The following is a 13,697-nucleotide window of genomic DNA, read 5'->3' on the forward strand; positions in this document are numbered from 1 at the left end:
CTACCTCCGGTTTTAGGGTGGAACATTCTTTGGGAACCTTATTCTGCAAAACAGACACAGTGACTGAAACTATGCTGCACGGTATGATTTGGGACACGGCCTGCTCAGCTTTGTGCATTTCCCCTGTAGTCCGGTGTGTTTCATGTTCCGTGTAAACGTGAAAGTTGTCCTGTTTCGAGCAATGGGTGAAATCATTGAGCAAAGCAAGAATCGAAATTGCAGTAATGTCAAGTAGCTCATGGTAATTTGACCCAATCATAACCGATCATATATTCTCACGCACTCACAGATATATCTGTAGCTGAATCGAGTCTGAGAAGATAGACTCAGTTTACCAGTGATTTTTGTCTGGATTGATGGGCTATCGTTTACTGCTGAGAAATTGATATTGTAGACGGGCACATCCCAGCAGCTGTGCGAGTCGGAGCGGGATCATGGAACCCTTTTCACGTGAGTTTACATCTGTTGTTATGCAGGAACACAATTGGAAGTGCAAGAAAATGGAGATGTGGGCGTGTTGGTAGTGTGGCCGAGCGGTCTAAGGCGCTGGATTAAGGCTCCAGCCTCGGCAGAGGCGTGAGTTCGAATCCCGCCGCTGCCATTTCTGCGGAGCAGCTAGTTTAAATGCTGTTTCGATCCCCTGCGGCATTTCTGTTTAAAACAGAAGCAAAATGAGTTTGCTTCCCGGGGAATTGATTGTGGTGTTGGAAAGTGCCGAATTTTCCAAAGTGTCTGTGCTGTCATGATCGTGTTCGCCTCCCGCGTGGAAAATCGCCAGCGGCTCTCCTGTTGCTTTCTGTTCCAGGCAAGTTGAGCTTTTACTGGAACCGAATGGAGACTGCTATTTCATCGTTGTTGCGAAACAGAGTCCTACGGTGACTCGACTCGTCGTTATTTGGTTTTCTGGCCAATGAGAAAATCGTTCCAATGTATTTCGATGTCATATGTTATTGAATTTCTCCCACTTCCTTCATTTCAGTCCTGGAGTCATCGGAAGGGAAAGGTAATCTAATCGAGACTGTGATTGGTGAAATTCACTTTTTATGGCCCATTCTTATTATGTTCTTTTTTTGTCTCTTTGCAGCATTGTCTGGGAAGTGGTGGTGCACTCAGGCTCCAGTATGTTTGAAAGAGTAGTTTGGAATTGCCCTGTTGTTAGTTGTGTGATTACGTTATGGCTCATGCCCCCTGACTGTCTCACATTTAGCATTCATGCTCGCTGTGTCTGAAAATGCATTTGGTTTTCCCGTTTTGTTTGTGTTCCGTGTTAAATGCTTTCTGTTTTGCGATTCGCTCAATACATTACGAATTAACAGGGTTTCTGAGGTAACTTCCAGCTGCAAAAATCCTCAACTGAGAATCTGGGAAATTTTCACGGAGTATGGTCAGTCGGAGCAAAAGTAAGGAAGTCGTTCGTTTCTGCAGTGTTTCACAATGCTACCTTTCCCGTGAGCAATCGAACAGACGAAAAGATTTTGCCACAGACTGCGACGGTAAGCTCCGCAAAAACGTAATTCTTTAAAGCAGGTGTAAGCGACACAACGTTATTGGGGTACACCGCGTGGAAACAGATACTTCGGTGTATCTCGTCCATGCTCACCACATAGCCAAAATTAAACAAGTCCCATTAAACAACGAGCTAACGGAAACAGAAAGGTGAAAGGTCGAATGGCTTCAACTTTCAGTGCTGGATGCCACTGAGCTGCAGCGGGGACGACCCAGGCTTGTTTCTGTAGTGTAGTGGTCATCACGTTCGCCTTACACGCGAAAGGTCCCCAGTTCGAAACTGGGCAGAAACTGATTTGCTCTTCAACTGCAGCCTTTGACATCGACAAGAACGGAGCTTTCTTGCTTGCTTTCCCATGTGCAAACCTGCCTTCGAGTTTGCTCGAATAAATCGTCGCTCGTAGTGCAATGCAATGCCGCTCCGTTTAATTACTGTGCAAAAGCATTGTAAAGTTTTTCTCCAACCTGGTTCTGATCATATGCCATTCTGTTTGAGAGTGTAGTTACCCCCTTCTGATCCTTCCACGAAAAGCATTACCGCATTCGCATTCCTTGCGCAGGCGGCCCGGTTCAAAGACAGGGAAGAAGCTGATGTGCTGGTGTCACAGTGCACCACGGATTCCTCAACTAGTCTGTCTGTCAAATGTATCCCAAAGTCGTCTCTGAAAGACCTCATTTGGAAGGTGTCTGTCGTTATTCAACGTGTGAGAATTGGCACCAGAGGTCCTGAATCATGTTTTGGAGCAGTTCGCACGTTAGTGGCTCATTCAATCAGCAACAGCAATGAAAGAAATTCCACTCTCAGAGGAACCACTGAACCTTTGCTTTCATAGCGTCGCTAGTATTAAGGTGCGCCCCGAGATCTAAGCCAGGTTGGAACGGAAACGGAGGAATCGACAGAGAGGCTACAGAATGACATCGCATCCATTTGGTTTTCATTAAATCACTGACGAGCAGGAAAATGTAAACGGGGAGGGCGAGTGGGGAAGTGAGGCAGTTGCAGCTCTGGAGAAAGTCCTTCGTTGTGATTCACTCAGCAACCAGAGACGTGACGGTGACTCAGGCGTGAGAGCTCTTCACATCGTGAACAAAAAGCAATCAAGGGCAGTTAGCACCTCTTCCGGAGTGGGGGTGGGGTGAGGTAATTACCTTTTGACTTCTGTTACTATGTTCGGAAACTGCCTTTTGGATTGAGGTGAAGAGAAACTGCATTTCTAAAAAGCACCATGGAACTTGTTAAACTTTATTGAGTCGCTTTTTCTCATCGATTCCCACACAGGTTTCCAACTCAGTTGGTATCCATGAGGCTCATGTCCAGGTGCAATCTGCAGCAAATTGCACGGTTAGGTAAAAGGCAAGGAAAGTGGCATCTCGAACCGGCCCCGAGGTCAGACCTTCCTCACAATGTAATCTGTCCTTCTCGGATTGTAATGCTACCTCCGGTTTTAGGGTGGAACATTCTTTGGGAACCTTATTCTGCAAAACAGACACAGTGACTGAAACTATGCTGCACGGTATGATTTGGGACACGGCCTGCTCAGCTTTGTGCATTTCCCCTGTAGTCCGGTGTGTTTCATGTTCCGTGTAAACGTGAAAGTTGTCCTGTTTCGAGCAATGGGTGAAATCATTGAGCAAAGCAAGAATCGAAATTGCAGTAATGTCAAGTAGCTCATGGTAATTTGACCCAATCATAACCGATCATATATTCTCACGCACTCACAGATACATCTGTAGCTGAATCGAGTCTGAGAAGATAGACTCAGTTTACCAGTGATTTTTGTCTGGATTGATGGGCTATCGTTAACTGTTGAGAAATTGATATTGTAGACGGGCACATCCCAGCAGCTGTGCGAGTCGGAGAGGGATCATGGAACCCTTTTCAGGTGAGTTTACATCTGTTGTTATGCAGGAACACAATTGGAAGTGCAAGAGAATGGAGTCGTTGGTGGTGTGGCCGAACGGTCTAAGGCGCTGGATTAAGGCTCCAGCCTCGGCAGAGGCGTGAGTTCGAATCCCACCGCTGCCATTTCTGCGGAGCAGCTAGTTTAAATGCTGTTTCGATCCCCTGCGGCATTTCTGTTTAAAACAGAAGCAAAATGAGTTTGCTTCCCGGGGAATTGATTGTGGTGTTGGAAAGTGCCGAATTTTCCAAAGTGTCTGTGCTGTCATGATCGTGTTCGCCTCCCGCGTGGAAAATCGCCAGCGGCTCTCCTGTTGCTTTCTGTTCCAGGCAAGTTGAGCTTTTACTGGAACCGAATGGAGACTGCTATTTCATCGTTGTTGCGAAACAGAGTCCTACGGTGACTCGACTCGTCGTTATTTGGTTTTCTGGCCAATGAGAAAATCGTTCCAATGTATTTCGATGTCATATGTTATTGAATTTCTCCCACTTCCTTCATTTCAGTCCTGGAGTCATCGGAAGGGAAAGGTAATCTAATCGAGACTGTGATTGGTGAAATTCACTTTTTATGGCCCATTCTTATTATGTTCTTTTTTTGTCTCTTTGCAGCATTGTCTGGGAAGTGGTGGTGCACTCAGGCTCCAGTATGTTTGAAAGAGTAGTTTGGAATTGCCCTGTTGTTAGTTGTGTGATTACGTTATGGCTCATGCCCCCTGACTGTCTCACATTTAGCATTCATGCTCGCTGTGTCTGAAAATGCATTTGGTTTTCCCGTTTTGTTTGTGTTCCGTGTTAAATGCTTTCTGTTTTGCGATTCGCTCAATACATTACGAATTAACAGGGTTTCTGAGGTAACTTCCAGCTGCAAAAATCCTCAACTGAGAATCTGGGAAATTTTCACGGAGTATGGTCAGTCGGAGCAAAAGTAAGGAAGTCGTTCGTTTCTGCAGTGTTTCACAATGCTACCTTTCCCGTGAGCAGTCGAACAGACGAAAAGATTTTGCCACAGACTGCGACGGTAAGCTCCGCAAAAACGTAATTCTTTAAAGCAGGTGTAAGCGACACAACGTTATTGGGGTACACCGCGTGGAAACAGATACTTCGGTGTATCTCGTCCATGCTCACCACATAGCCAAAATTAAACAAGTCCCATTAAACAACGAGCTAACGGAAACAGAAAGGTGAAAGGTCGAATGGCTTCAACTTTCAGTGCTGGATGCCACTGAGCTGCAGCGGGGACGACCGAGGCTTGTTTCTGTAGTGTAGTGGTCATCACGTTCGCCTTACACGCGAAAGATCCCCAGTTCGAAACTGGGCAGAAACTGATTTGCTCTTCAACTGCAGCCTTTGACATCGACAAGAACGGAGCTTTCTTGCTTGCTTTCCCATGTGCAAACCTGCCTTCGAGTTTGCTCGAATAAATCGTCGCTCGTAGTGCAATGCAATGCCGCTCCGTTTAATTACTGTGCAAAAGCATTGTAAAGTTTTTCTCCAACCTGGTTCTGATCATATGCCATTCTGTTTGAGAGTGTAGTTACCCCCTTCTGATCCTTCCACGAAAAGCATTACCGCATTCGCATTCCTTGCGCAGGCGGCCCGGTTCAAAGACAGGGAAGAAGCTGATGTGCTGGTGTCACAGTGCACCACGGATTCCTCAACTAGTCTGTCTGTCAAATGTATCCCAAAGTCGTCTCTGAAAGACCTCATTTGGAAGGTGTCTGTCGTTATTCAACGTGTGAGAATTGGCACCAGAGGTCCTGAATCATGTTTTGGAGCAGTTCGCACGTTAGTGGCTCATTCAATCAGCAACAGCAATGAAAGAAATTCCACTCTCAGAGGAACCACTGAACCTTTGCTTTCATAGCGTCGCTAGTATTAAGGTGCGCCCCGAGATCTAAGCCAGGTTGGAACGGAAACGGAGGAATCGACAGAGAGGCTACAGAATGACATCGCATCCATTTGGTTTTCATTAAATCACTGACGAGCAGGAAAATGTAAACGGGGAGGGCGAGTGGGGAAGTGAGGCAGTTGCAGCTCTGGAGAAAGTCCTTCGTTGTGATTCACTCAGCAACCAGAGACGTGACGGTGACTCAGGCGTGAGAGCTCTTCACATCGTGAACAAAAAGCAATCAAGGGCAGTTAGCACCTCTTCCGGAGTGGGGGTGGGGTGAGGTAATTACCTTTTGACTTCTGTTACTATGTTCGGAAACTGCCTTTTGGATTGAGGTGAAGAGAAACTGCATTTCTAAAAAGCACCATGGAACTTGTTAAACTTTATTGAGTCGCTTTTTCTCATCGATTCCCACACAGGTTTCCAACTCAGTTGGTATCCATGAGGCTCATGTCCAGGTGCAATCTGCAGCAAATTGCACGGTTAGGTAAAAGGCAAGGAAAGTGGCATCTCGAACCGGCCCCGAGGTCAGACCTTCCTCACAATGTAATCTGTCCTTCTCGGATTGTAATGCTACCTCCGGTTTTAGGGTGGAACATTCTTTGGGAACCTTATTCTGCAAAACAGACACAGTGACTGAAACTATGCTGCACGGTATGATTTGGGACACGGCCTGCTCAGCTTTGTGCATTTCCCCTGTAGTCCGGTGTGTTTCATGTTCCGTGTAAACGTGAAAGTTGTCCTGTTTCGAGCAATGGGTGAAATCATTGAGCAAAGCAAGAATCGAAATTGCAGTAATGTCAAGTAGCTCATGGTAATTTGACCCAATCATAACCGATCATATATTCTCACGCACTCACAGATACATCTGTAGCTGAATCGAGTCTGAGAAGATAGACTCAGTTTACCAGTGATTTTTGTCTGGATTGATGGGCTATCGTTAACTGTTGAGAAATTGATATTGTAGACGGGCACATCCCAGCAGCTGTGCGAGTCGGAGAGGGATCATGGAACCCTTTTCAGGTGAGTTTACATCTGTTGTTATGCAGGAACACAATTGGAAGTGCAAGAGAATGGAGTCGTTGGTGGTGTGGCCGAACGGTCTAAGGCGCTGGATTAAGGCTCCAGCCTCGGCAGAGGCGTGAGTTCGAATCCCACCGCTGCCATTTCTGCGGAGCAGCTAGTTTAAATGCTGTTTCGATCCCCTGCGGCATTTCTGTTTAAAACAGAAGCAAAATGAGTTTGCTTCCCGGGGAATTGATTGTGGTGTTGGAAAGTGCCGAATTTTCCAAAGTGTCTGTGCTGTCATGATCGTGTTCGCCTCCCGCGTGGAAAATCGCCAGCGGCTCTCCTGTTGCTTTCTGTTCCAGGCAAGTTGAGCTTTTACTGGAACCGAATGGAGACTGCTATTTCATCGTTGTTGCGAAACAGAGTCCTACGGTGACTCGACTCGTCGTTATTTGGTTTTCTGGCCAATGAGAAAATCGTTCCAATGTATTTCGATGTCATATGTTATTGAATTTCTCCCACTTCCTTCATTTCAGTCCTGGAGTCATCGGAAGGGAAAGGTAATCTAATCGAGACTGTGATTGGTGAAATTCACTTTTTATGGCCCATTCTTATTATGTTCTTTTTTTGTCTCTTTGCAGCATTGTCTGGGAAGTGGTGGTGCACTCAGGCTCCAGTATGTTTGAAAGAGTAGTTTGGAATTGCCCTGTTGTTAGTTGTGTGATTACGTTATGGCTCATGCCCCCTGACTGTCTCACATTTAGCATTCATGCTCGCTGTGTCTGAAAATGCATTTGGTTTTCCCGTTTTGTTTGTGTTCCGTGTTAAATGCTTTCTGTTTTGCGATTCGCTCAATACATTACGAATTAACAGGGTTTCTGAGGTAACTTCCAGCTGCAAAAATCCTCAACTGAGAATCTGGGAAATTTTCACGGAGTATGGTCAGTCGGAGCAAAAGTAAGGAAGTCGTTCGTTTCTGCAGTGTTTCACAATGCTACCTTTCCCGTGAGCAGTCGAACAGACGAAAAGATTTTGCCACAGACTGCGACGGTAAGCTCCGCAAAAACGTAATTCTTTAAAGCAGGTGTAAGCGACACAACGTTATTGGGGTACACCGCGTGGAAACAGATACTTCGGTGTATCTCGTCCATGCTCACCACATAGCCAAAATTAAACAAGTCCCATTAAACAACGAGCTAACGGAAACAGAAAGGTGAAAGGTCGAATGGCTTCAACTTTCAGTGCTGGATGCCACTGAGCTGCAGCGGGGACGACCGAGGCTTGTTTCTGTAGTGTAGTGGTCATCACGTTCGCCTTACACGCGAAAGATCCCCAGTTCGAAACTGGGCAGAAACTGATTTGCTCTTCAACTGCAGCCTTTGACATCGACAAGAACGGAGCTTTCTTGCTTGCTTTCCCATGTGCAAACCTGCCTTCGAGTTTGCTCGAATAAATCGTCGCTCGTAGTGCAATGCAATGCCGCTCCGTTTAATTACTGTGCAAAAGCATTGTAAAGTTTTTCTCCAACCTGGTTCTGATCATATGCCATTCTGTTTGAGAGTGTAGTTACCCCCTTCTGATCCTTCCACGAAAAGCATTACCGCATTCGCATTCCTTGCGCAGGCGGCCCGGTTCAAAGACAGGGAAGAAGCTGATGTGCTGGTGTCACAGTGCACCACGGATTCCTCAACTAGTCTGTCTGTCAAATGTATCCCAAAGTCGTCTCTGAAAGACCTCATTTGGAAGGTGTCTGTCGTTATTCAACGTGTGAGAATTGGCACCAGAGGTCCTGAATCATGTTTTGGAGCAGTTCGCACGTTAGTGGCTCATTCAATCAGCAACAGCAATGAAAGAAATTCCACTCTCAGAGGAACCACTGAACCTTTGCTTTCATAGCGTCGCTAGTATTAAGGTGCGCCCCGAGATCTAAGCCAGGTTGGAACGGAAACGGAGGAATCGACAGAGAGGCTACAGAATGACATCGCATCCATTTGGTTTTCATTAAATCACTGACGAGCAGGAAAATGTAAACGGGGAGGGCGAGTGGGGAAGTGAGGCAGTTGCAGCTCTGGAGAAAGTCCTTCGTTGTGATTCACTCAGCAACCAGAGACGTGACGGTGACTCAGGCGTGAGAGCTCTTCACATCGTGAACAAAAAGCAATCAAGGGCAGTTAGCACCTCTTCCGGAGTGGGGGTGGGGTGAGGTAATTACCTTTTGACTTCTGTTACTATGTTCGGAAACTGCCTTTTGGATTGAGGTGAAGAGAAACTGCATTTCTAAAAAGCACCATGGAACTTGTTAAACTTTATTGAGTCGCTTATTCTCATCGATTCCCACACAGGTTTCCAACTCAGTTGGTATCCATGAGGCTCATGTCCAGGTGCAATCTGCAGCAAATTGCACGGTTAGGTAAAAGGCAAGGAAAGTGGCATCTCGAACCGGCCCCGAGGTCAGACCTTCCTCACAATGTAATCTGTCCTTCTCGGATTGTAATGCTGCCTCCGGTTTTAGGGTGGAACATTCTTTGGGAACCTTATTCTGCAAAACAGACACAGTGACTGAAACTATGCTGCACGGTATGATTTGGGACACGGCCTGCTCAGCTTTGTGCATTTCCCCTGTAGTCCGGTGTGTTTCATGTTCCGTGTAAACGTGAAAGTTGTCCTGTTTCGAGCAATGGGTGAAATCATTGAGCAAAGCAAGAATCGAAATTGCAGTAATGTCAAGTAGCTCATGGTAATTTGACCCAATCATAACCGATCATATATTCTCACGCACTCACAGATACATCTGTAGCTGAATCGAGTCTGAGAAGATAGACTCAGTTTACCAGTGATTTTTGTCTGGATTGATGGGCTATCGTTAACTGTTGAGAAATTGATATTGTAGACGGGCACATCCCAGCAGCTGTGCGAGTCGGAGAGGGATCATGGAACCCTTTTCACGTGAGTTTACATCTGTTGTTATGCAGGAACACAATTGGAAGTGCAAGAGAATGGAGTCGTTGGTGGTGTGGCCGAACGGTCTAAGGCGCTGGATTAAGGCTCCAGTCTCGACAGAGGCGTGGGTTCGAATCCCACCGCTGCCATTTCTGCGGAGCAGCTAGTTTAAATGCTGTTTCGATCCCCTGCGGCATTTCTGTTTAAAACAGAAGCAAAATGAGTTTGCTTCCCGGGGAATTGATTGTGGTGTTGGTCAGTGCCGAATTTTCCAAAGTGTCTGTGCTGTCATGCTCGTGTTCGCCTCCCGCGCGGAAAATCGCCAGCGGCTCTACTGTTGCTTTCTGTTCCAGGCAAGTTGAGCTTTTACTGGAACCGAATGGAGACTGCTATTTCATCGTTGTTGCGAAACAGAGTCCTACGGTGACTCGACTCGTCGTTATTTGGTTTTCTGGCCAATGAGAAAATCGTTCCAATGTATTTCGATGTCATATGTTATTGAATTTCTCCCACTTCCTTCATTTCAGTCCTGGAGTCATCGGAAGGGAAAGGTAATCTAATCGAGACTGTGATTGGTGAAATTCACTTTTTATGGCCCATTCTTATTATGTTCTTTTTTTGTCTCTTTGCAGCATTGTCTGGGAAGTGGTGGTGCACTCAGGCTCCAGTATGTTTGAAAGAGTAGTTTGGAATTGCCCTGTTGTTAGTTGTGTGATTACGTTATGGCTCATGCCCCCTGACTGTCTCACATTTAGCATTCATGCTCGCTGTGTCTGAAAATGCATTTGGTTTTCCCGTTTTGTTTGTGTTCCGTGTTAAATGCTTTCTGTTTTGCGATTCGCTCAATACATTACGAATTAACAGGGTTTCTGAGGTAACTTCCAGCTGCAAAAATCCTCAACTGAGAATCTGGGAAATTTTCACGGAGTATGGTCAGTCGGAGCAAAAGTAAGGAAGTCGTTCGTTTCTGCAGTGTTTCACAATGCTACCTTTCCCGTGAGCAGTCGAACAGACGAAAAGATTTTGCCACAGACTGCGACGGTAAGCTCCGCAAAAACGTAATTCTTTAAAGCAGGTGTAAGCGACACAACGTTATTGGGGTACACCGCGTGGAAACAGATACTTCGGTGTATCTCGTCCATGCTCACCACATAGCCAAAATTAAACAAGTCCCATTAAACAACGAGCTAACGGAAACAGAAAGGTGAAAGGTCGAATGGCTTCAACTTTCAGTGCTGGATGCCACTGAGCTGCAGCGGGGCCGACCCAGGCTTGTTTCTGTAGTGTAGTGGTCATCACGTTCGCCTTACACGCGAAAGGTCCCCAGTTCGAAACTGGGCAGAAACTGCTTTGCTCTTCAACTGCAGCCTTTGACATCGACAAGAACGGAGCTTTCTTGCTTGCTTTCCCATGTGCAAACCTGCCTTCGAGTTTGCTCGAATAAATCGTCGCTCGTAGTGCAATGCAATGCCGCTCCGTTTAATTACTGTGCAAAAGCATTGTAAAGTTTTTCTCCAACCTGGTTCTGATCATATGCCATTCTGTTTGAGAGTGTAGTTACCCCCTTCTGATCCTTCCACGAAAAGCATTACCGCATTCGCATTCCTTGCGCAGGCGGCCCGGTTCAAAGACAGGGAAGAAGCTGATGTGCTGGTGTCACAGTGCACCACGGATTCCTCAACTAGTCTGTCTGTCAAATGTATCCCAAAGTCGTCTCTGAAAGACCTCATTTGGAAGGTGTCTGTCGTTATTCAACGTGTGAGAATTGGCACCAGAGGTCCTGAATCATGTTTTGGAGCAGTTCGCACGTTAGTGGCTCATTCAATCAGCAACAGCAATGAAAGAAATTCCACTCTCAGAGGAACCACTGAACCTTTGCTTTCATAGCGTCGCTAGTATTAAGGTGCGCCCCGAGATCTAAGCCAGGTTGGAACGGAAACGGAGGAATCGACAGAGAGGCTACAGAATGACATCGCATCCATTTGGTTTTCATTAAATCACTGACGAGCAGGAAAATGTAAACGGGGAGGGCGAGTGGGGAAGTGAGGCAGTTGCAGCTCTGGAGAAAGTCCTTCGTTGTGATTCACTCAGCAACCAGAGACGTGACGGTGACTCAGGCATGAGAGCTCTTCACATCGTGAACAAAAAGCAATCAAGGGCAGTTAGCACCTCTTCCGGAGTGGGGGTGGGGTGAGGTAATTACCTTTTGACTTCTGTTACTATGTTCGGAAACTGCCTTTTGGATTGAGGTGAAGAGAAACTGCATTTCTAAAAAGCACCATGGAACTTGTTAAACTTTATTGAGTCGCTTTTTCTCATCGATTCCCACACAGGTTTCCAACTCAGTTGGTATCCATGAGGCTCATGTCCAGGTGCAATCTGCAGCAAATTGCACGGTTAGGTAAAAGGCAAGGAAAGTGGCATCTCGAACCGGCCCCGAGGTCAGACCTTCCTCACAATGTAATCTGTCCTTCTCGGATTGTAATGCTACCTCCGGTTTTAGGGTGGAACATTCTTTGGGAACCTTATTCTGCAAAACAGACACAGTGACTGAAACTATGCTGCACGGTATGATTTGGGACACGGCCTGCTCAGCTTTGTGCATTTCCCCTGTAGTCCGGTGTGTTTCATGTTCCGTGTAAACGTGAAAGTTGTCCTGTTTCGAGCAATGGGTGAAATCATTGAGCAAAGCAAGAATCGAAATTGCAGTAATGTCAAGTAGCTCATGGTAATTTGACCCAATCATAACCGATCATATATTCTCACGCACTCACAGATACATCTGTAGCTGAATCGAGTCTGAGAAGATAGACTCAGTTTACCAGTGATTTTTGTCTGGATTGATGGGCTATCGTTAACTGCTGAGAAATTGATATTGTAGACGGGCACATCCCAGCAGCTGTGCGAGTCGGAGAGGGATCATGGAACCCTTTTCACGTGAGTTTACATCTGTTGTTATGCAGGAACACAATTGGAAGTGCAAGAAAATGGAGATGTGGGCGTGTTGGTAGTGTGGCCGAGCGGTCTAAGGCGCTGGATTAAAGCTCCAGCCTCGGCAGAGGCGTGAGTTCGAATCCCACCGCTGCCATTTCTGCGGAGCAGCTAGTTTAAATGCTGTTTCGATCCCCTGCGGCATTTCTGTTTAAAACAGAAGCAAAATGAGTTTGCTTCCCGGGGAATTGATTGTGGTGTTGGAAAGTGCCGAATTTTCCAAAGTGTCTGTGCTGTCATGATCGTGTTCGCCTCCCGCGTGGAAAATCGCCAGCGGCTCTCCTGTTGCTTTCTGTTCCAGGCAAGTTGAGCTTTTACTGGAACCGAATGGAGACTGCTATTTCATCGTTGTTGCGAAACAGAGTCCTACGGTGACTCGACTCGTCGTTATTTGGTTTTCTGGCCAATGAGAAAATCGTTCCAATGTATTTCGATGTCATATGTTATTGAATTTCTCCCACTTCCTTCATTTCAGTCCTGGAGTCATCGGAAGGGAAAGGTAATCTAATCGAGACTGTGATTGGTGAAATTCACTTTTTATGGCCCATTCTTATTATGTTCTTTTTTTGTCTCTTTGCAGCATTGTCTGGGAAGTGGTGGTGCACTCAGGCTCCAGTATGTTTGAAAGAGTAGTTTGGAATTGCCCTGTTGTTAGTTGTGTGATTACGTTATGGCTCATGCCCCCTGACTGTCTCACATTTAGCATTCATGCTCGCTGTGTCTGAAAATGCATTTGGTTTTCCCGTTTTGTTTGTGTTCCGTGTTAAATGCTTTCTGTTTTGCGATTCGCTCAATACATTACGAATTAACAGGGTTTCTGAGGTAACTTCCAGCTGCAAAAATCCTCAACTGAGAATCTGGGAAATTTTCACGGAGTATGGTCAGTCGGAGCAAAAGTAAGGAAGTCGTTCGTTTCTGCAGTGTTTCACAATGCTACCTTTCCCGTGAGCAGTCGAACAGACGAAAAGATTTTGCCACAGACTGCGACGGTAAGCTCCGCAAAAACGTAATTCTTTAAAGCAGGTGTAAGCGACACAACGTTATTGGGGTACACCGCGTGGAAACAGATACTTCGGTGTATCTCGTCCATGCTCACCACATAGCCAAAATTAAACAAGTCCCATTAAACAACGAGCTAACGGAAACAGAAAGGTGAAAGGTCGAATGGCTTCAACTTTCAGTGCTGGATGCCACTGAGCTGCAGCGGGGCCGACCGAGGCTTGTTTCTGTAGTGTAGTGTAGTGGTCATCACGTTCGCCTTACACGCGAAAGGTCCCCAGTTCGAAACTGGGCAGAAACTGCTTTGCTCTTCAACTGCAGCCTTTGACATCGACAAGAACGGAGCTTTCTTGCTTGCTTTCCCATGTGCAAACCTGCCTTCGAGTTTGCTCGAATAAATCGTCGCTCGTAGTGCAATGCAATGCCGCTCCGTTTAATTACTGTGCAAAAGCATTGTAAAGT

At 46.2% G+C, this 13,697-nt stretch overlaps 6 non-coding genes across 6 annotated transcripts; all 6 read left to right on the forward strand.

Moving 5' to 3' along the window:
• The first annotated feature begins 1,726 nt into the window (after window positions 1–1,726).
• On the forward strand, window positions 1,727–1,799 carry trnav-uac (transfer RNA valine (anticodon UAC)). Its single transcript has one exon. It is a non-coding gene; the product is annotated as a tRNA-Val (tRNA).
• A 2,858-nt stretch (window positions 1,800–4,657) lies between these two features.
• Window positions 4,658–4,730, forward strand: trnav-uac (transfer RNA valine (anticodon UAC)). The gene has a single exon. It is a non-coding gene; the product is annotated as a tRNA-Val (tRNA).
• A 2,858-nt stretch (window positions 4,731–7,588) lies between these two features.
• On the forward strand, window positions 7,589–7,661 carry trnav-uac (transfer RNA valine (anticodon UAC)). The gene has a single exon. It is a non-coding gene; the product is annotated as a tRNA-Val (tRNA).
• Window positions 7,662–9,312: 1,651 nt separating this feature from the next.
• Window positions 9,313–9,394, forward strand: trnal-aag (transfer RNA leucine (anticodon AAG)). Its single transcript has one exon. It is a non-coding gene; the product is annotated as a tRNA-Leu (tRNA).
• Window positions 9,395–10,519: 1,125 nt separating this feature from the next.
• On the forward strand, window positions 10,520–10,592 carry trnav-uac (transfer RNA valine (anticodon UAC)). The gene has a single exon. It is a non-coding gene; the product is annotated as a tRNA-Val (tRNA).
• Window positions 10,593–12,251: 1,659 nt separating this feature from the next.
• trnaf-aaa (transfer RNA phenylalanine (anticodon AAA)) lies at window positions 12,252–12,333 on the forward strand. The gene has a single exon. It is a non-coding gene; the product is annotated as a tRNA-Phe (tRNA).
• The last annotated feature ends 1,364 nt before the right edge of the window (window positions 12,334–13,697 follow it).

Source organism: Chiloscyllium punctatum, chromosome 18 (assembly GCF_047496795.1).
Source record: "Chiloscyllium punctatum isolate Juve2018m chromosome 18, sChiPun1.3, whole genome shotgun sequence".
Taxonomy (NCBI): domain Eukaryota; kingdom Metazoa; phylum Chordata; class Chondrichthyes; order Orectolobiformes; family Hemiscylliidae; genus Chiloscyllium; species Chiloscyllium punctatum.